Below are 22569 nucleotides of genomic sequence, written 5' to 3'. Positions count from 1 at the left end.
GGGGCCGTGTGACATCATCAATCATGTGATTTCAAGATGGCGGAACACAAGCTCTTAAACTTTAAAGTAGTCCCATTTTTAAAAGGTAAAAAAACCCAATATGGTGCATAACAATGCGTTTTGTTAGACAGATCTTCTAAGTGCATTTAAAAGATTTTAGGACAAATTTGTAAAAACAGTGGAAGATCCATTTAGAGGTTTCAATGTTTGAATGACTGAGCACGGCAGAGGCTCGCTAAGTGCTGCCTTGGACAATGGAATGCTACGTTGCTCATGGGGCAATGGAGCGGTGGACACACGTTTGTGCGTGTCCACCGCTCCATTGCCCCTTTTGCAGTGCAGTCAATAAAGCGGTGGAATGCTGCTGGGTAATAACTGTATCCACTGACGTCAGTACAGTATAGAGTTTATATGGGGTGAACTCGAATTAGAAATACAGTACTTTCCTCTAAAGGAAATATGTGCTTGTTAAATGGTACATAATGTTTAAGAAAGACCCCAATGGACTTAATAAAGGGTACCTGTTGGAGTTTTTCAGTTCCTCTTTAAAGGTACAGTCTGCAGTGTTGGAAAGCAATGCCTCATGTCTCCAGTGCTCAGAGGTGGGAGGGACAGATGGGGGCACGGGCAGGGTGAGCAATGAAGGCATCTGATTGGTTCTTTCCATTCGGACCGAATGGTAGCAATTGGTCAGAGTTTTGACAGAAATGCAGCTGCTCTACAGGTCTGAATTCTTTTGTTGCTTTTTCTGAATACATACCATTTCACCCAATAGAACAAAAAGTGTTTCTGAACAAGTTTGGGGTCTAGACCTTGAAGTAACTTTTACATATTTACCACACTGGAGGTTGCGCTCAGATTTAGTAATAGCAGCCCATAGAACAGGGGTCTGCAACCTTTTCTCTCAAAGGAGCCATTTTGCCTCATCTCACCTGGATTAAAGTCCTATCGGAGCCAAAAAAATACCTTCTGAATGAAGACAATACAGTGAATTAAATTATATACAGTTAAAATTATATAGAATAATGTTTGATTTAATTTGATTCATATTGATCATGTAAATGGCAACTGAAAAATAGTTTAAAATAAAATAAAGTAAATTGACATCAAGAAATCAAACAGTATCTTGCATCTTCAGTTTCTTACGCATCTCAGTTTACATGAACACAATGTTATATAAAGAAGTAGTAACTTGAATTTGATAACGCATGATCATGTTAGTCAACACAGTATTTGCTCATTTCTTGCCACATATCAAGCATACATGTTTAAACGGCTAAATTAATCTGTTACCCACACAATTAAAAATAGCTTTTTATTACTCAGAGTCAAGGGATCTGATTGGCTATCGCAACTGACTGCACACACCGACAGCGCAAACGGAGCCTGTTCTGTTGATTCACGCAACGTCAGAGCCGTGTAGAGATATAGATATAGAGCGCTAAATTCAGATGGAGGGCAGGAAGTGAGAATCTGCCATCTAAAACAATCAACCTACCCATGTTTTGTGTAGTTTACGACCGCTCCAATCCTTATAATTGTAAAAAGGAAAAGAGATTTTATAGAGTCCCGAAGATTGTCATTCACAAAGGTGAGAAATGTAAAAAGCTCACAGAACAACGCCGTAAAAAGTGGATTTTAAACCTACGTCTGCTTTCGGGAGGAGCAGAGTTTGCTGACGCCTGTGTCTGTAGCAACCACTTCGTCAGGGGCATGTTAGCGATCTAACTTTGTTTTTGTGGCTGTGTTAATATAGCATTAGGTTGTTGTTAAATGCTCATTTACTATATTATTTACGGTACCTTCTTTCTTTCACCCCTGCACACTGTGCACACAGTAAAAGCTGAACACACAAATGCTATTTCACTACATGTCATAAAGTACTATTGAGTAGTAGCATATACAGTATGTATGTGACAAACAAACCTCATGTATCCCTGACTGTCAGGCTAACATCGTCATTACGATGTATTACATGTTTGTTTACATTATAGCCTTTTCTGCTGAGGTTGTGGTCCCATCCACTCACAAAAAATTATATGCCTCCATATTTTTATGAAAGTATCTATTTGTCATACGGACAACCCCTGGTGCTATTGGTACGGTTACCGAAGTACAAGCACGTCAAATTTTTTGGATAGGGTTAGGAATATGTTTAGGGTTAGGTTAATCACCTATTATTGCAACAATTTTAGGTTAAGGGTTCTAGTTAGAGTTAGGTTTAGTCTTAGTCAAACGACCTAAACTAGTCAGTGTGGAGTGTTCTTCTGCCCCCCGCAGTTTTCTTAGTGCCCCCCCATTTAATACTGGTTGGCGCCGACTCTGGCCGCAGGTGCAAAGAAAGTTGTTGGTCTGTAGATGTTGCAGGAGGTGAAGTAGGAAGGTCATTGCACAATGTGATTTATTTTTAGGTTAACAATGTCATGATTTTATTTGTCATTGATCATTAATAGTCTCTGTAAGAAAATAACAACTCTTTATTTCATTTTTTTTCAAGTTTTAAGGAGCCATTGCAAAAAAGTCAAAGAGCCACATGAGGCTCCAGAGCCGCAGGTTGCAGACCCCTGCTATAGAATAACTGTTAACTGTTGTAAACCAGGATTTTATCCTAGAAAGGTGCTAAATAAATTCTCTTTTTATACCAATCGTCTTCACACTGTTTTAGGTTACATTCTAAAAATATTTTCAGTGTTGTTTATTTACTTGTCTGTTATCATAATTGTGTGGCCTATTTGTGATCAAAACAAGCAATATCAGGTCAGATTTCTAGACTTTTATGTCTATACCTGCGTGATTACGTGGTTAGGTTAACATTATGTTTAAAGTTAACCAAACCACTGGGAAAGATTGTTTCTTAGTGTATCATCATTTTCCTGCAGTTGGTGCCCTGTCCTCGCCCTCTAAGGGCTCTCTTTTCTGTTTCTGGTGTCTTGATGCTGGGCTCGCGGCTCAACTAGTTTGGGACACTTGGATGGACTGATCATTGGTTCATGGCTCAACTAGTCTGGAACACATGGATGGACTGATCATTGGTTCATGGCTCAACTAGTCTGGGACACTCGGATGGACTGATCATTGGTTCGCAGCTCAACGAGAGTGGAACACATGGATGGACTGATCATTGGTTCGCAGCTCAACTAGTCTGGAACACATGGATGGACTGATCATTGGTTCGCAGCTCAACTAGTCTGGGACACTCGGATGGACTGATCATTGGTTCGCGGCTCAACTTGTTTGGGACACTCGGATGGACTGATCATTGGTTCGCGGCTCAACTTGTTTGGGACACTCGGATGGACTGATCATTGGTTCATGGCTCAACGAGAGTGGAACACATGGATGGACTGATCAATGGTTCACGGCTGAACTTGTCTGGAACACTCGGATGGACTGATCATTGGTTCGCAGCTCAACGAGAGTGGAACACATGGATGGACTGATCATTGGTTCGCGGCTCAACTAGTCTGGAAACTCGGATGGACTGATCATTGGTTCGCAGCTCAACGAGAGTGGAACACTCAGATAGACTGATCATTGGTTCGCGGCTCAACTTGTTTGGGACACTCGGATGGACTGATCATTGGTTCGCGGCTCAACTTGTTTGGGACACTCGGATGGACTGATCATTGGTTCGCGGCTCAACTAGTCTGGGACACTCGGATGGACTGATCATTGGTTCATGGCTCAACTAGTCTGGAACCCTCGGATGTACTATCCTTCTATCCTTTTCTGTTTGCCCTTCTCTTCACTAACCTCAACCAGTCGAAGCGGATCGCTGCCACCTCTGAACCTGGTTCCGCAGGAGATTTCTTCCTATAAAAAAGAGGGAGTTTTTTCTTCCCACTGGTGCTAAATGCTTGTTCATGTGGATTTTGTTGGGTTCTTTCTTTCTAACTATGGACTCTATTTTTTGTTAAGCACTTTGAGATGACTTTGTTGTAATTTGCGCTATATAAATAAAGTTGAATTGAATTGAATTAAATTTGTATAATACATTATATATCGTGCAAATACCTGTCTGTATAATGTGTTTATTCATCTTCTTTCAAGTAATTAGTAATTATGTGCTATTTCTGGTCAAATGTTTTAAATTAATTCAATTCTGATCAAAGTAAAGAATGCATTCTTTATTTTACAACATACCATTGCATTTGTCATGAAACAAGTGTTTAAGTACCTGTTCCTTACACAGTGAAAATCTGTGTGAGCTCATTGTTTAGACATGTGACACATTGAGGCTGTTCTGCTCGTTTGACTTTGCTACAAAGCAGACCTAAAGAATAAGGACACATACCACACATGCAAGAGAGAAAATTCCTGAGTAATTACATCTGTAGCCTTTTCAGGTCCGTTATAAATTGGTCACAGATGAGAGAGAAAATCCATTTGCAGAAAATCTTCAAAATACCTGAACAGAATAACCACAGTGGAGTCGAGGTGTTCTGTTCCCCTGTGCTTTTGAAATTTCTGGGAAGTCACTGTCAAATCTGTTGCCAACAAGTTCTGGTATACTGCCGCCTGTTAAAAGACAGGTCTACAGCAGCGCAGTGCTCCGAGGAATGCCAAACAAGCCCCGTGATTTTCCTCCCTTTCCTCTGCTCACAGCTCTTTGGAAGGGGATCTCTCAGCCACCTGTGCATATTCAGCATAGCAGAGGAGAGCAAGAGCAATGCACGGCAGGAATGCGGCCCTGCAGAACAACCACTCAATAAAGGGGGAGTGTGAAGAATGTGCTTTTGCACACACAGGATATTACTGTACATGTGTTTAACATAACCGGCTGTCAAAGGCCACTCTGGCCAACCGCTACAGCTTGTCGAATCGTAGGCTGAGCAATTTTCCACTGTTTAAAAAATGTTTGCAAAACTCCATCAGCAAGGTCACTCCCTCTCAAACGTGTCAAAGTAGACTGGGCTTTGTGATTGGTTGTTACAGTTCTTTTGAAAAAGCATAAACAAGTCTGTGATATTGAGGATCTTAGAAGCAGAATGAATCAGTGCAGCAGATAAAATTGATCATGTTTTTTTTCACAATCAGAGAAGAATGAATGAATTAAGTACAAGCAACTAATTAGTCATACACAGTACGCATACCAGCAGTTCAGTGTCCGGTCGGCTCAAAATTTACAATCATACAGTCATTACAGTGGATATGTTGCAGCCATTTGATAGAATCATTGAAGTTATCTTTTTTTAATGAGTAATGTACACATGGCTCCCCAGTTTAACAGAAAAAACAGACATGTAGACCTTTTTGGGAATTTATTAACAAAGAAAAACTGAAATATCACATATTCATAAGTTCTCAGACCTTCTGCTGTGAGACTTATATATTTAACTCAAGTGCTGTCAATTTCCTCTGATCATCCCTGAGATAGTTCTACACCAGGGGTCCCCAATCTTGGTCCTTAAGGGCCCCTATCCAGCATGTTTTTGATGTTTCCCTCTTCCAACACACCTGATTCAAATGATGAACTCATCATCAGGCTCTGCAGAAGCATGATAACAATCCTGGTCATTTGAATGGATGAACATGAGCTCTTTAGGACATGACCACTACAGTAACTTCAGTTATAATTGATCACCTGCTTAATTCATTAAAAACAAGATGGCAAATCATATCAAATGCATAGATAAATGCATTCATTATTCGATATTAATTATTCAGACAAATTGGGTTTTAATTAAGATACGCATTTTTTTTTGAAAGCATAATTAAGTAGGGGTTCAAGGCTAATGGGCTGTAGAGGTGTGACCACACCTCATGCATCAGTAGTTGCTATATCTATAGCAGGGGTGTCTAAACGTGGTCCACCAGGATTTCAATGTGTCACTGATCCAACACTTTGCTAACAAGTCTCCCAGCTGTGTTGGAGCAGGGACGCATTGAAAACCTGTTGGACCACCAGCCCCCCAGGACCGCGTTTAGACACCCCTGAAACTGACAGAGTGCACGGATGTAATGAGTCAGCAAAAACAAGAAAGGGCTGCCAGTGGAGGAGCAGTGACTTCTGTAGTGTGATCAACAGAGTGTCATGATTGAGGATCGCGCGTAAACAGTTAGGGTTGCATGCACATATATGCTCATAACTGATCTCAGTACGAGGTAAACTCAGTCCATGACACCGGCCCTCGCAGCCCAGTCATCAGACCGGCCCACGCGGAATCGTCCCGGTCGTCCCGATTAGCCACTCTGGGCATGATCGAGGGTGAAGAGCCTTGATGAGAGAGGTAAAGAAGAACCCAAAGATCACTGTGACTGAGCTCCAGAGATACAGTGGGAAGATGGGTGAAAGTTGTAGTAAGTCAACTATCACTGCGGAAGCCTCTTCTCAGTGCAAGGCATAGTAAAGCCTGCAAAGAGTTTGCCAAAAACCACGTGAAGGACTCCCAGGCTAAGATTTAGAAGATTCTCTGGCCAGATGAGACCAAGATTTACCTTTTTGGCCTCAATTGTAAGCTGTATGCGTGGAGAAAATGAGGCACTGCTCATCACTCACCCAATACAATGCCAACAGTGAAGCATGGTGGTGGCAGCATCATGCTATGGGGGTGTTTTTCAGCTGCAGGGATAGGACGACTAGTAGCAATTGAAGGAAATATGAATGCCACCAAGTACATAAAAATTCTGAATGAAAACCTTATCCAGAGTTCTCTAGACCTCAGACTTGGCCGCAGGTTCACATTTCAACAAGCTAAAATAACAAAGGAATGGCTTCGGAACGACTCCATGAGTGTTATTGAATGGCCTTGTCAGAGTCCTGACTTATACCCAATTGAGCATCTCTGGAGAGACCTGAAAATAGCTGTCCATCAATGTTCACCATCCAACCTGACCGAACTGGAGAGGATCTGTAAGGAGAAATGCCAGAGGATCCCATAATCCAGGTGTGAACCACTTGTTGCATCATTCCCAAGACAACATAAGGCTTTAATATCCCAAAAGGTTGTTTCTACTCAATACTGAGATAAGGGTCTGAAAATGTATGAATATGTTCTTTGTTAATACATTCTCAAAAAGATTGACATGTCTGTTTTTTTTGCTGTCAAACTGGGGAGCTGTGTGTACTTTACTCAAGAAAAAAGAAAAACTTGAATGATTCTAGCAAATAGCTGGAACATACCAAAGAGTAAAAAATCTAAAAGGGTCTGAATACTTTCTGTACCCACTGTATACAGTCAATGTTATGTAGATCCATCTTCAACGTAAAGCAGAAATGGGAGTAGTGGAAGCAATGGTATGGCTCTGCAGATGAATAAGTAAGAAGAATGCTCAACTATGTGACTAAGACAATGAAGAGCAAAAAAACTGTGAAAATGCTGAGATAACTTCTACTTTGGACAAGCTCTGCAACAACCATATTTTGGACACTTAAAACTCTCGCAGACCGTCTGTATACAGTTTTTTAAAAAGCATTCACTTCCCTGTTAAAAAGATTACCCAGTCCTTTGTAAAAATTATTACAGAGCAATCAAATGAATAAAATTACGTGTGTGGTTTTATGTGCATTGATTCCCTTTCCTTAAAAGAACACTGAACTGTTGCAGCAACTATATTTGTGTAGTTGTTCAGTAAAAGTGACTTTTTCAGGAATGCTGGATGTAATTTTACTATTTTCATTCGTTGCACAGCTATGGCTCTGTTCATGTAATTGTGTTTGGGTTCAGCATGGATTAAAGGGGAGTTAGGTTACTACAGTGACGGGGAAAGCCACAAAAATGTGTAGCTCACAGGGTGAAAAGCGCATAGTTTAATCAGCTGGAGGTCTGCAGAACATGTCTGGGTTAAACTAGGAGAAGGACAGGTCTGTGTTATTATGTGCATGTATGTGTATGCGTGTGTGTGTGTGTTCGTGTGTGTGCACCCTATGCATTCAAGCACCAAACAGCCTTCTACCTCTAATTCATACATGGAATTCAGGCTGGCTGTGGGAGTCCAGTTGGTCTGTGGAGAGAGTGTGAGCACTCTGTAGATGAAGAGGAATGAGGCAATCTGGGATAACAAAACCAGTCTGGTACATTTACAGGTATTTTTATTATATTTCCTCATAGTTCTAATGCATTAATCATCTCTACCAGTTTTCTTTTAGACAGAGTGGATTCTATTCCAGTTCACACCAAACACAAAGCAGTGGCCTCTGTCAGTGTGTGAATGCACACACAACTGCCTTAACAGTAATTAAAATATCAGAACATTTCAACCATGGAATGGTACAGGTGGAGTTTTACAGAATAAATTCCATCCTCTATTGTTTCTTGCTTCATGCCCTCACAGGGGCAGAATCCTGAGCAGGGAAGCCAAGACATTCGTATCACCGGCCACTTCATCCAGCTTTTCCTGGAAGATCCCGAGGCAGACAGTCTCTCCAACGTGTTCTGGGTTTGTTCTCTGCGCTTCTTACCGGTAGAACGTGCCCTAAACACCTCACTAGCTAGGCATCATGATCGGGTACGCGAGTCGCCTCATTTGGGTCTTCTCAATGTGAAGGAGCAGCGACTGGACTCCAAATGAGCTTCTCACCCTACCTCCAAGGGAGAGCTCAGCCACCCTACAAAGGATGCTCATTTCGGCCTCTTGTACCCACAATCTTGTTCTTTTGTTCATGACACAAAGCTCACAACCATAGGTCAAATGAGGTTAAGCAATCAATCACTGATTCTTGGAACTCTTGTTTACGTCTACAAAAACTCCATTACGGCCCATTGAGGGTGTGACCATAGTTATCTATAATTAATATTTATTTATCTATTATATAGCCCTGAAAAAATTTCAGTAGACTTGTTTCATATTCCGCACTTGAAAAAGGAGGGGTCCATATTTCATATAGACAGGGTCCAAATTCCACAGCAGAAAATGGACGGACCATGGGGTCCTTAATCTATTGGAGTCCATTTACAATCTGACACCGGCAATGCTGACCAAGCTCTGACACCAGTCGTGCCACATAGAACCCCACACAGAAATCTCCTAGGGTCATGGTCAAATGCCTTCTCCAAGTACACAAAGCACACGTAGACTGGTTGGGCAAACTTCCATTCTCCTCCATGCCCCTGATGAGGGTGCAGAGCTGCTGCACAGTTCAACAACCAGGATTAAAACTGAATTGCTTCTCCAAGGTCTGAGGTTCGACTATTCGGCTGACTCTCTATTCCTGTACCCCTGAATCGACCTTGACGAGGAGTCTGCTGAGTGTGAGCCCCCCTGTAGTTAGAACTCACCCCCTGATCCAGTCTGCCAGTCCAGAGGCACTGCCCCCGATGCCCATGCAATGTTGCAGAGTGGGGTCAACCATGACAGCCCCACAACATCAGGGGCCTCCAGGGCCCTGCCACCAAGGAGCTTTTCAACTACCTCAGTAACTTCAGCCCCAGAAATGGGAAGGCCCACTCCTGGGTACGTTGGCCATGCCTGCGCACTGGCAGATATGTCTGTGGGATTGAGGAGGTCTTTGAAGTATTCCTTTAACGATCCACAACACCTTGACATTTTGAAGTCATTAGTGCACCATCCCTACCTTACACGGTATGTACAGTGTACTGCTTCCACCTTTGGAGACACCAGACAGTGATCCGGAACCTCTCTCAAAGCCATCCGGAACTCGTCCTCATTGGCTTCACCAAACTACTGCCATGCCCTGGTTTCACTTCACTTGGCCTGTTGATACCTGTCTGCTGACTTCTCACAGGCCAAGAAGGCCCAATAGGACTCCTCCTTCAGCTTGATGACATTCCTCACCACCAGCGGTTATGGGTATTGCCACCACAGTAGGCACCAACAGCCTTATGGCACCAGCATCGATAAGCCCCCTCAACCACGGAGGCACTGAACATGGCCCAGCTGATTTCTCCTATTTTTCTCTTTAATTCGTTAATATGGTTTCATTTATTGCTTTGGTAAACACAACAATGTCTGTTCGAGTTACTTAAAGATGAGTATGAAGCTATTATAGTGAGCTTTTGTTGCACATCAACGCAGCCACAGCCGGCACAGCTAATGAAGTCACCACAAAGTGAGCATAATGCTGGTGACTGTGTATCCTGGACGAGCAGGGTTTTTCTCTTCCTGGCAGCTCCACAAGGATTTTTAAAGGAAGTTACCCAAGTAAACCTCTATATATGATATTTTGACAAAACTTGCAATTAAAATTAACTACAGGTACCCATTAAGAGTTATTTGTTTTAGAATACTGAAATTTACATTTTGCAAAGAGTGAACATGTAATTTGTCATCACTTTAACTTAAACAATCCAAACAAATGCTTTGATCAAGATTACACTTGAACTGGTGGAATGGGGAAAAGGACAAATGCCATCTTTAATCCAACTCCATGTTGACTTTTTTGTATGGTGTTTGTTGAACTGTCATGGTCCCTGTTTCTGGAGTCTTGGCTCTTGAGGGAAGTCCAGAGCTGTAATTAGGTCTGAGACGAGTGGAGGATGGAGTGAGAGGAACTCTCAGCAAACAGTCTGATGGATTGCAGAGGGCTCAGGAGTAGGCTGAGTGCAGCAAGACTGTATGCGGGTCCCTCCCCCAACCCCCCCATCTCATTCCTTACAGTAGTGCTTCCTGTTTCATTGAGACATTATGGGCATTTCAATACATAGGCGCACATGTTTGAAACACTGATCTTCTTGTACTCAATTTTTCCATCATCCTTCTGCTCCATTCACTCTGTCATTGAGTTTTATAACTACAATTATCTGAATTATACGGAAAGCATGAGTTTAATGTAAATATAGGAGTCATTAAGGTGGTTTCTAAATGAGCCCTCATGCATGTTTCACAAAAAAAAAAAGATTTATCTACATACTACATAGACAATAATACATGACATTTACTCTCTTTACTGCTGTGTTTTTTCTTCTCGGGTGTTGAAACACTATCAATCACTTGTAAACCAATGAAAAATTACTGTCAGTAAGAAAAGGAATAACTGTAACAGATGGAGTCCCCACAATGGTTGGTTTTATGAGTGATGGTGGTCTGTGGTTTGTGTTTAATAATGAGGAGAAAAGATCACCTATGGGCAATGAGCTGTCAGTGTAAAATGTTGTAAATGTGTAATAACCACAAAAGAGCGTGCTTTTGCTTCAAATGAGTGTGGAGAATTAACCAGGTTATATATAAAGATGGCAAAACGGTATTGAAAAGGTTTTATAAGAGGAGGCGTTTGTGCAAAAACAGTGTTGCTGGTTCAGTTGCTAGTGTGGCATGGTGATACAGTCCTGTGTGCACCTACTGTATAGGCTTTATTAGAGTCATTCATGTGTGTGTGTGCATTAAATGTGTATGTGGTTTGAATGAATGAATGAACAGATGTTCAGGTGTGATTTCATAAAGTTAAAGTGAATGGAGATTGATGCAAGTCTAATGAAGAATGGCTTGATTTAAAATTAAAAAAAATAAAAGAAGTTTTGTTCATAGAAACATTGACGGATAACTTACTGTAACAACATTACTAGATTGGTGACATTTACATCCTTCTCGACCGTGCTGTGCCTGCCCTCTCTTTCCGACAGTTTCCGGCTGACGTGGACCACAGGGAGATCAAACCTGCTGATACAAAACAGCCCCCACACCTCTGTTTGATGCATCTGTCTGTAAAACAAAAGGCAGAGAGAAATCAGGTGTGTAAAGAAGTGTGGTTCACCACAGAGACCTTTCTTTATCTGTTCAAACGACTGCTGGCACTGCTCCATCCACTGGACCAGATCTAACACACCTTTTCATGGAAAGTGGTGCCCCGAAAAACCCAAAGCATGACAATTGGTCCAAAACTATGGAAAAGGATGATTTTTCCTTGGACTCTGGAGACAAGGGAATCTCCCACTAGCTGTTGTTAAATCCAGTGTAAACAGCCGGTCTAGGTGTTTGATGGCCTAGTGCAGAGGGTATGAATCAAACCATGGACATGTCATTCACCTTACAGTCGTCTACACAGAAACGCGGACGAGCAGGAGAGAAGCCCGCGCCTGCATCAGAGCCAGCACAGGCCCGCATGGCACCACAATACAGCGCCATTTACAGGGAGGCGGACCCAGCCCCCCTGACAAAAAAGGACGCTATCAGCCCCCTGCCACCCACCGACCGATAAGCAGGCGAACCCAAGCAGCCACCCCCCCCCCCCTGTCACAAGACACCCTCCAGACGCCAGCTCAGCCCGGAGGACGGCGGGCCCCAGGCCACCAGCCCCACCCCGCCAAAGGCAGCACGGCACCACACCGTACCGCAGCCAGCTCCCGGTCAGACGGCAGGAGAACACATTCCGAGACGACCCACCCCCGGGGCACCCCCGCCCCGGCACAGCGCCCACGGGGCCCGGCGCACTCAGCCAGCAGACCAACCACTCCAGACGTGGATCAGCCAGGGCAAGAACCAGAGCCACGCCCTCACACACCCACCCAGCACAACTCCAGGGGAGGCCCCGAATGGGCAAGGCCCCATTGTGCTCCCCCACCCAACCCCTGGCACACGCCGGCCCACGCGTTCCCCCAAGTGAGCCAAGCAACATCTCCGGCAATGGTGCGCTCCAGGGAACAAAGCCAAAGCGCCCAGACGGGCAGGCGGAGCAACCCACAGCAACACCCCGCCATCCAGCAACCCAGGATGCAGGCGCAGTAGCCACCCTGAGAGCCACCATCACCCCGGACCCCCTGACCAGGAGCCACAAAGCCACAAACCCCACCACCCCAGGCCCCCCTGAGACTGAGTCTCATACAGATCAGATTCCTGCTCTTAAATGTGCGATGTAGAAGTTTTCGGTATTTTTGTAGAGGCATTCACAGTAGAAATGCTGCTAGCTGGCAGCTAAAAACAAGAGCAGAGCTGACCGGAGCCGCCGCCGTCATCATCAATTTGACTGGTGGTCATGTTATCTCGTGACTGGTTTGTATTGAGCGCTCATAAAATAGTGTTATAATTTTACTGGTCACCATGTTAGCAGCAGTAAAAAACGAGCTCTATTGTGTTTCATATGGAATGGCCTAGACTTTAAATATTTACAATATCTTTATCATAACTTACCAGACTTTAACTTTGTCTGCTTTTGTGATTCTGATGGTCATTGTTACTTATTACATTGCACCATGAGCCTATTATACAGTATTAAGTTGCTAGTATCCTCATTGTCCTCTACTGGATATATAATCAGCTGCAATAAACTACATTTTAGCGTTTTAGAATGCTAGTCATACTTTAGCGGTTATTTTGGTGAAAAAGTAACTCAAAAGTAGTGTAACACATTACAATTGAGAGACAGTAATATTTTAATGTAACTAATTACTTTTAAATGACAGTAACTACTAATAAATGATAAATGTCAGGAATGGGAGGATCCAGAAGATCAGATACGGATCGACATCCATCTGGAACAGTTTCCTTCCCACCAAAATGAATAGGTCAGCATGCCTATTGACCTCTTCCTGAAGCTGGGAAATACGCCTTTTCATGACCAAAGATGTCAATGCTACATGGTGGAAGTCATCGTAGGTTTGTTCATTGTGGCTATGGGATCCAGCACTTCCAGAATAAGAGGATTGAGTGGTTAGATAAGGAAAGGTTGAAGAAATGACAGAAAATATCATCAAGCTGAATACTGACCTCATCACCACGTTTTGTGCGTTGCCTATGCGTGCATGTGCGGCCAACTGGGCCGTCCTGGCCAAGCGGTTCAGCACGGCATAGTTGCACTCACACAAGCCAAACAATACAGACTTCAATCCTTAATTACAGTAAAATAAAGACCTGTGGCACCAGCAGTGACAGAATGGATGTCGTGATTAGCCACTCGATAAGAGCTACTTCTACTTCTGCCCATAACTACCTATTGTAACGTACATAATTATAGTTCAGTCAGGAGCCCTTTAGTCAAAATAAATGTTATTTACAATAATAATGCATTGGATTTTATATAGCGTCTGCAAGCGCTTTACATTGATGTGCATGCAATCTTATATTTGGCGGTATGGGTCGGTTCCCGGAGCTCCTTGCTCTTTCTGCGTGCTGACGTGGAAAGCTGGAGGCCAAGAACGCACTCCTCCCTTACCTTCCATGAGCCCTAGCTAAAGGCTAAAGCAAGGAGAGTGGTTAGCAGAACCCCCTGGAACAGAGCAGAGCAGCGATGTTAATGACAAAATGACACCCAGTTAGTTAGAGATATACTGACCTGGAGGAGTTGGGGTGGAGGTGGGTTGCGAGAAGCTTGCTGAGGAGGTATGAGGCAGCTGTCACAGTTTAAGTAGTGCATCCTGTATGCTTTTGCCAATAGGGGGCCAATCCTGGCTGGTGGTTGATTGAAGGTGTGACTGGCTTGATGTCCAAGGCCTGCCTGAACTAAAGCTATGCTCAATCAGTGGCCAAGTAATTAAAATATTAATTTACCTGGCAAAGGGCCGTCCGCACTTTACTGAATATTTGTTTTTCCAGCTCGGAGACATGAACCCAGGCGACCTCAGCATTGTCACCAGGCGTCTGTGAGCTACCCTTTGGTTAATTGGGTCATCCTTTTGTGCAGCCACGACACAAACACATCGGACATTATGTTCTGTAGAGGGCACACACATTACTTGTTATGCCATCCATTCTGCATCACCGGCAGCTGTTGAGGCAGTGCGAGGGTGGACATGAGTTGATGTGACCTGAACTAGCATCTGACCCCACTCTGAAGCAACACACTGCCAAGCACATTCAGAATTCCCTCTCTATGCAAAGAAGCCAGGAAGAGGCCCTTAAAATGTGCAGCCATCCCAGAGAGCGCTTTCTATTTTGGCTCCCCAACCTTTGTTCTGCCTCAGTGGGAAGACATGAGCCCTACCTCTCTAATTAAGATTCTGAGTCGTGGCACGAGAGAAATGAGAGGATGAGTTGTGTGAGACTGATAAACAGGGCCTTTCAGCAACACATTATCTAAATGTGAAACTTGAACTGACTGCAGGGGAATCTGGGAACTCTATTGTAAAGCAGCTGCCTGCTAGAAGAAGGAATGAGGCACATTTTAATCAGGACATTAATATCATGTCTACTGTATTGAACGTGGAGAAAAGGCCTGATTATGTTGTGCCATTTCAGGCTGGCTTAAACAGTGCTACATTATGATTCTGCAGAATTAGAATTTGTTGATATATGTAACATAGATGAAATATGTAAAAAAAACACTTAAAACACAGTATATTACATTTACACTACATGCTTTCCATCTAATAATCGATATAACATGTTTTTGTAGACATTAAAGCTGAGATCCAGAGTTTCTGAGAAATCTATTTTTATATATCATTCTTATTGACCTATATCAATGCGACTCGATGCAACCTTGTTATGTTCTGCGATGCGCGTGCAGAAAAGTAGAGGCGTGGCTTCTGGTAGATTGGGAAAAGCAGAGGGAGGAAGTGTAGCTGTTGAGGGCGGGACATCAAGACGTTTCTCAGAAACTCCAGATATCAGCTTTAATACATTGATCAGATAACTTTTATTATGTTTATCAAAAAACCACCTGTAAGAAAATAAATTGTATGTGTATGAATATTGTATAATGTATTTTCTATATTTACATTTTCTCATAAGCTAAATACAACAAGATAAAATCACATATTGGTTGAAATGTATATACAGGTATATATATATATAATGTATGTGTCTTTGTGTTTGTTTGTATGGTTTTTATGGAGCCTGAGTCTGAAATAAAGCTGGATCTATCTATATATATATATAAATAGATAGATAGATCCCCAAAGTATTGTTTCACACAGTTGAATTTAAACATTAGAATTGTTGAGTGAAATAAAAACTGAACTGAAATATTATCTGTGTACATTAATGTTGATGAAGGGTTGTTGTAGCTGTGAGTTGGAATCCTGTTTTCCTGGATTCCCCTGCATGGTTTTTTTTAATTCTATGGACTAAATAACAGGAACTGGGTTCTCTACAGTCTCCACACCTGGGCCTTGGCTTCCTTCCTGCCCTCCCCGGGAATTCTTCACTTTCACCACCTGCAGAGGGACAGTGCAGAGAGGGTGGGGAGGTGGAGAAAGGAGGGTCTACCCATTACACCTTTCCTCCCTCTAAGAGGGCTCTGCAATTGTATTCCCTCTTCAGCACCATTAGTGCAGCCTGCCCAGGCTTGTGTGGGGGGTAAAAACCTCTTTTACTGTGGACATGTGTGTCAGATATGTGTAAATGCACACAGGAAGGAAGACATCAGCCAACAGATAGAAAAGCTACATTTCTATACCTGCTTACCCTGAGTTTTGATTGTGAACTCTTCATGTTAAAAAGGGGCAGCTTTGCTAACAACCAATGGAGTACCCCTCAAGTTCAAGTTCTTGTCTTTCTTATTCCTGGGTGTTCTAAGGGTAGGGCAACCATCGACTCCAAATTTAGTTTAATAATTGATTAAAACCATGATAAAGCAGTTATTAGTCATTTTGCAACTTCCTTTTTTCACACATCACTCACTTTCATTTGCCAGTTTTCTTCACACATCCTTCCAAACAAGAATACAGGCGTTTCAATCATGTACAGGTTTACTAAGTCCTTATTGAAGCACACAGACTACTGCTAACATTAGTGAAAGAATAGGTTTCTTAGTAAATTCCTGTGCTGTATGTGATTTGGAACCAGGGCTGGAGTCAATAATAATTGTAATTGCGTAATAAGCCTTTTTACACTCTCGCAAATCTCGCTCTCATTCAGTTCTCGAAACAGAGGAGGTTGGTTGCTTTAATTCTGCTTTTCCCATCAGTTTTACAGAAGTGCTCAGATATGTGCATCATTCCCGGGTAGAATCCAAATTCCGCCTGCTGGAGACCCAGGTCGTCGCAGTTTTCGTCAACCAGGGGTCACCTGTGTGGAAGTGATAGGACTCCCTTGCTTCCATAATGTTGCTGAGCTGCTCCAAAGGTGCTCGGATCGGCAGTAAGTGACATTAGCGGAAAACCCTGATCCCTTCTCGTGTCTGAATATGTGAAATATTAATAATATAAACACTATTAAAACTCTATAGATCTCTGGAATAAAATTACAAATGCTGTTAGGATGAAAATATCAATAAGATAGTGCACGAGCTTGTTTACGTTTTTATCCCTCTTGACCTACCACCCCTCCGAGGTTGCTTATGCGCATTTCCAGAGTGTGAAAAGGTTTATTGACTATGGGATGTGACCTCTGTTTACATTCCACAGAAGCACTCTATTCCACTATGCCAATCCTGATTGGCTGGTGAAGTGCGACAGTATGCTGGGAGAACCTCCAACCTCCTATAAAAGGAGGAGGCGGACACATGCCACCATTCAAATAAGCAAAACTCTTCTCCTCGTTCAAGAAAAAAGGGCAGTCTGGTGAGACAGCTCACTCATATTACTTATAGAAGTGGGGTTACGAGAATAACCTGAAGTTCTATTTCATAATATTTCTTGAGATGTCTCACTAAGGGATATGGAAATATATAGACATGCTTATCGCCTTCAGGGCTGAAGTCTGATTACATCGGGACAGTAAGAACGCCCGTGCCACGCATGGGGCGGATACGTCCAGCATGTAAAAGCAGACAAACGTGAGGGGCGAGGACCAGCTAGCAGCCGCACAGATGTCCCAATCAGACACTCCCCTGAACAAAGCCCAGGATGTGGCAAGTCCCCGAGTCGAGTGTGTATGCAGACCCGTAGGTGGCTGCTGACCCTGACATGAGTAAGCTAAAGCAATAGCCTCTACCATCCAGTGTGGTGTTGCTTAGAGACAGGCTTCCCCTTACGAGTGTTGGCCCAGGAGACACACAGCTGGTCACTCCTCCTGAGGCCCCTCGTCATATCCATATAAGTGTGGATCACCCTGTGAAGCAGAAAAGGCCAGCAGGTTGATGGGAGAACATGAGCCAACCACCTGCGGCACAAAAGCTGGGTTGGGCCTCAGAATGAGTCTCTCGTCACCTGGGAAAAGCTGAGCGCATGACGGGTGAACCGAGAGCGCATGAATGTCGCTGACCCTCTTGGTCAGAGCCAGAACCAGCAACAAGACAGTTTTAAAAGAGGTGAACTTCGGGGGTTTTCAAAATGGCGGCGTGAAGTAAAGTCGGGCTTGGGAGTACCAGCGCAGAATTTTACGATTTTAATCTTAAAACCCACTTATTAGCAGCAAGACTGTAATTTTTGCATTGCCTAAACTTACAATGAGCATCAATAGCTACTTTTTAAGGCAGTCTGACGGCAGGCTACGCAATAAAAGCCCTGTGTCTGACGCAGCTGGAGCTTCCAACAGTGAGGCTAATGAAGAGGCTAACATTCCTGCTAGCGACACAGAGGCTATGACTCCGGCACTTCAGGAGGTGATTCGCGCCGTAACAGCAAACCTGACTAAAGTTTTTGAAGACAAATTTGAGCCAATCTCCCAGCTCCTGCAGTCTCAGCAGGAACAGCTGCAGAGTCACGAGACGCGCATTAACGAGGCCGAGACGCGGATCTCGGCCATAGAGGATGCCTCTGCGCCCATACACGCCAAGGTTAAGTCGCTGGAGAAAAAGGTGGCACAGCTGGAGGAATACGCCGATAGTCTGGAGAACCGAGGCAGACGCAAGAACATCCGAATTCTTAACATCCCGGAGCGGGCGGAGGGCGGCGATCCCACGCTGTTTTTTGAGAGTTGGCTCCCCAAACTTTTGAATATCGAGACGAAGACGGGCCGCATCAAAGTGGAGAGAGCACACCGCACAGGACCGCTCACAGCCCGGGACCAGAGACCGCGTCCGGTCGTGGTGAGACTTCACAACTACCAGGATAAGCAAAAGATTATGACCGCGTCGTGGGAGAAAAGCAAGAAGAAGCAGCCACTGAAACATGGCGATGCAACAGTGATGTTTTTTCAAGATTTCTCAGCTGCGGTGGTTCGTAAACGTAAAGGTTTCGATATGGTGAAGAAACGCTTGAAGTCTGTGCGGGCTGTATACAGGATGCTGTACCCCGCCCTACTCAAGGTGACTCATCGTGGGACCACCGGAGTTTTCTCGAATCCAGCTGATGGGGATAAATACCTGGACTCTCTGGGACAATCTGAGGTTGAGAACTTTCTGGACTAAAACGTGTCTCCATGATGCTCGTGAGCTACCTCCGTATTTCTGTGAGTAGCAGTCTGCTGCACGCTGACATATTTCACACGCATTAAAATGACTGAAACGACTATTCATACGTAAGCATTTGATCGAAAACAGTGGGTCGTATTTCTACTATCACTACTCCCTTTTGTAAGCTAGGTTTTTATTTCTTTATTATTATTAGAGCTTACTCTTGTTGCCAGGAAACCCCTACACTTGTGCTCCTACAGATTAGGAGATTAATAGTGTATTTTGTTCTTTGCCAATGTTAGGCAGTTTTTCTTTCCTTTCCATTTGTTTTGGTGTTCGTAATGTGTTTTTCCGGTCGGTTCTGTTGAATACTTTTACAAATAGACAATATTATGGGATAGTGTTTAAAACAATGTGTGTTTTATATAAGTGAATAATTAATACCATGTCGACACTGAAAATATGTACTTGGAATGTGAATGGCATTCACACGCCAATCAAACGGAGAAAGGTCTTGAATTATCTTAGGAGGGAACAGGTTCATATAGCCTTGCTACAAGAAACACACTTAGATGATAAAGAACATGCTAAATTACAGCAGGGTGTCTTTCGATATGTTTATTCCTCCTCTTTCTCATCCAGGAGTAGGGGTGTAGCAATTCTAATCAGGAAAAATGTGCCTTTTATACTGGCAGACTGTATTAAGGACACAGGAGGGCGTTATGTGATTGTGAGGGGCATCTTATATGGAGAGGAAGTTGCATTTATGAGTTTGTACTGCCCCCCTGGACAACCGGGGGGCTACGTGGTTTCTGCTTTCACAAAATTAGTTAATCTTAATATTAGGAATTTAGTTGTTGGGGGAGATTTTAATTGCCATTTAAATCCACTAATGGACAAATCCCCAGCAGGTGAGCAACACTTACTACCCCAAGCTAAATTAATTTCAAAGTTATGCGAAGAGCTGGCATTTGTAGATGTGTGGAGGGCACAACATCTGACAGATAAGGAATTTACTTTTTTTTCAAAGGTACATACATGCTATACTCGGATAGACTATTTTTTTGTGCCCAAATCCTTATTGCCATCTATCACATCAAGTTCTATAGGTAGTATAGTTATATCCGACCACGCTGCCGTCTTTATTGAGTGTAGTATTGGGGGTATGTCTGATCGGACCAGTAGGTGGCATTTCGATTCCTCTATATTATATGATAAAAAATTTGCTTCATTTTTTGTGGAGGAATTCAAACAGTTTTTTTCAATCAATGCAGCGTCCACAGACAACCCATCATTGTTATGGGAGACATCTAAAGCTTACTCCAGAGGCCTAATTACCTCCTACACTAAAAGTAAACGATGAAGACAAACAGAACAGAGAGTTATATTAGAATCTAAATTAAAGAAAGCTGAACAAGACTACCTCATTAAATCTTCAAATGGCAAACTCAAAGAGATCTCTGCTCTTCGATCCGCACTAGACTGTTTGTTAACAAATGAAGCAGAACGGAAAATGAGATTCGCTAAACAAAAATTATATGAACATGGCGATAAGCCAGGCAGATATTTGGCCTATTTAACAAAAAAAAAGGCAGACTCTCAAAATATTTCTTCAATTAAAGATGTAAATGGCATGCAATTTTTCGACACAGCAAAAATTAATGATACATTTAGAAATTTCTATGAGACACTATATAATTCACAGTTGCATACTAATAATTCTGGTTTAATGGATAGCTTTTTTTCACATCTCGATCTTCCTACATTAGCAGAGGATCAAAAATCTTCCTTAGACTCTCCAATATCTAGGAAAGAAGTTTTGGATGCTATTAAAGGATTACAGTCTGGGAAGGCGGCAGGACCTGACGGACTCAGTTCCGAATTCTATAAAGAATTTTTAGATGTATTAGTAGATCCACTTCTAAATATGTATAATGATTCATTTGTAAAAGGCCTATTGCCTGCGTCTTTGAGGGAAGCCAATATTTCACTAATTCTCAAAAAGGAAAAACCACCTGAAGATTGTGCTTCGTATCGGCCAATCTCTCTATTAAATGTCGATTTGAAAATTCTCTCGAAGGTGCTAGCGAAACGTCTGGAAGGACTACTCCCCTTGCTTATCAACCAAGACCAAACAGGTTTCATTAGGGGCCGCAATTCATACAATAACATGCGTAGGTTGCTGAATGTGATACAAATTTTTCAACAAAAGTCAATGCATGGTCTGGTTGCCTCTCTTGATGCTGAAAAGGCATTTGATCGTGTCGAATGGCCTTTTCTGTTTTACACCTTAAATAAATTTGGTTTGGGTAACACATTTATAAATTGGATTAAGCTTCTCTATAGTAGCCCCTGCTCGGCGGTCCTAACAAACGGTCTGCGGTCTCCCAGCTTTCAGGTTCGGAGGGGTACACGCCAGGGCTGTCCCCTCTCCCCGCTGCTTTTTGCCTTAGCCATCGAGCCTTTAGCGGAAGCTGTGCGAGTCAATACGGACATACACGGTATAGCTATCGGTGAGAGGCATCATAAGATTACTTTGTACGCGGATGATGTCCTTATTTTCTTGACTAGGCCTGAGGTGTCCATTCCCTCTCTCGTTGAGACCATCAGTAGATTCAGTGCCATCTCAGGATACAAAATAAATTTTAACAAATCAGAGGTTATGCCTTTGGGCACTTTAAAAGAAAAACCTAAAATCCCCTCTCCATTCCCTTTCACGTGGTCACCAGAAGGATTTAAATATTTAGGGATCAAAGTAGTACCCAACTTTGATAGAATGTATAAATGTAATTTTATTCCCCTCTTTGATCGTATTAAAATGGACTTTGATAGATGGAAAAATTTGCCCCTTTCCTTTCTCGCTCCTGAAGATGAATGTCCTGCCCCGACTGTTATATCCGATTCAGATGATCCCAATTCTTTTCACACATAAGACAATAAAAACTTGGATGGATGGATGAGCTCATTCATCTGGGCTGGAAGGAAACCACGTTTAAAAATCTCCACACTATGCCTTCCATCCTCAAAAGGAGGCCTCGACCTCCCAGACATAAGAAAATATCAGCTCAGTGCTCACATGCGTGCTGCAGCTGACTGGGTTCAAAATCCTGTCTCTCTCTGGCTGGATATAGAGGGCTCCATGTCCAAATTCCCTTTGAAGAATTTGTTATTTCTTAAAAAGTTAAAAAATCTGAAGTTGTCCTGCAGTAATCCACTTTCAATTCTCACTGTAAAGGCATGGAAAATAGTTCAAAAATTGGAAGGGCGATCTCAACTGACTTCTTTATTTACACCTCTGTGTGATAACCCTCTCTTTCCACCGGGAACGACTGACTATGGATTTCGGGTTTGGGAATCTAAAGGGATCTCTATTCTCTCAAACTTAATGGACGGACCCTCTATGCTGTCCTTTGACCAAATGGTTGATAAATATCACATCAAGAGACAGGATTTTTTCCGCTATTTGCAAGTGAGAGATTATGTTCAAAAGAAAACTTCATTACTCTCGGACCAATCTGTTT

This window comes from Gouania willdenowi, chromosome 17, assembly GCF_900634775.1.
Source record: "Gouania willdenowi chromosome 17, fGouWil2.1, whole genome shotgun sequence".
Taxonomy (NCBI): domain Eukaryota; kingdom Metazoa; phylum Chordata; class Actinopteri; order Blenniiformes; family Gobiesocidae; genus Gouania; species Gouania willdenowi.
This window is presented reverse-complemented; position numbering follows the sequence as displayed.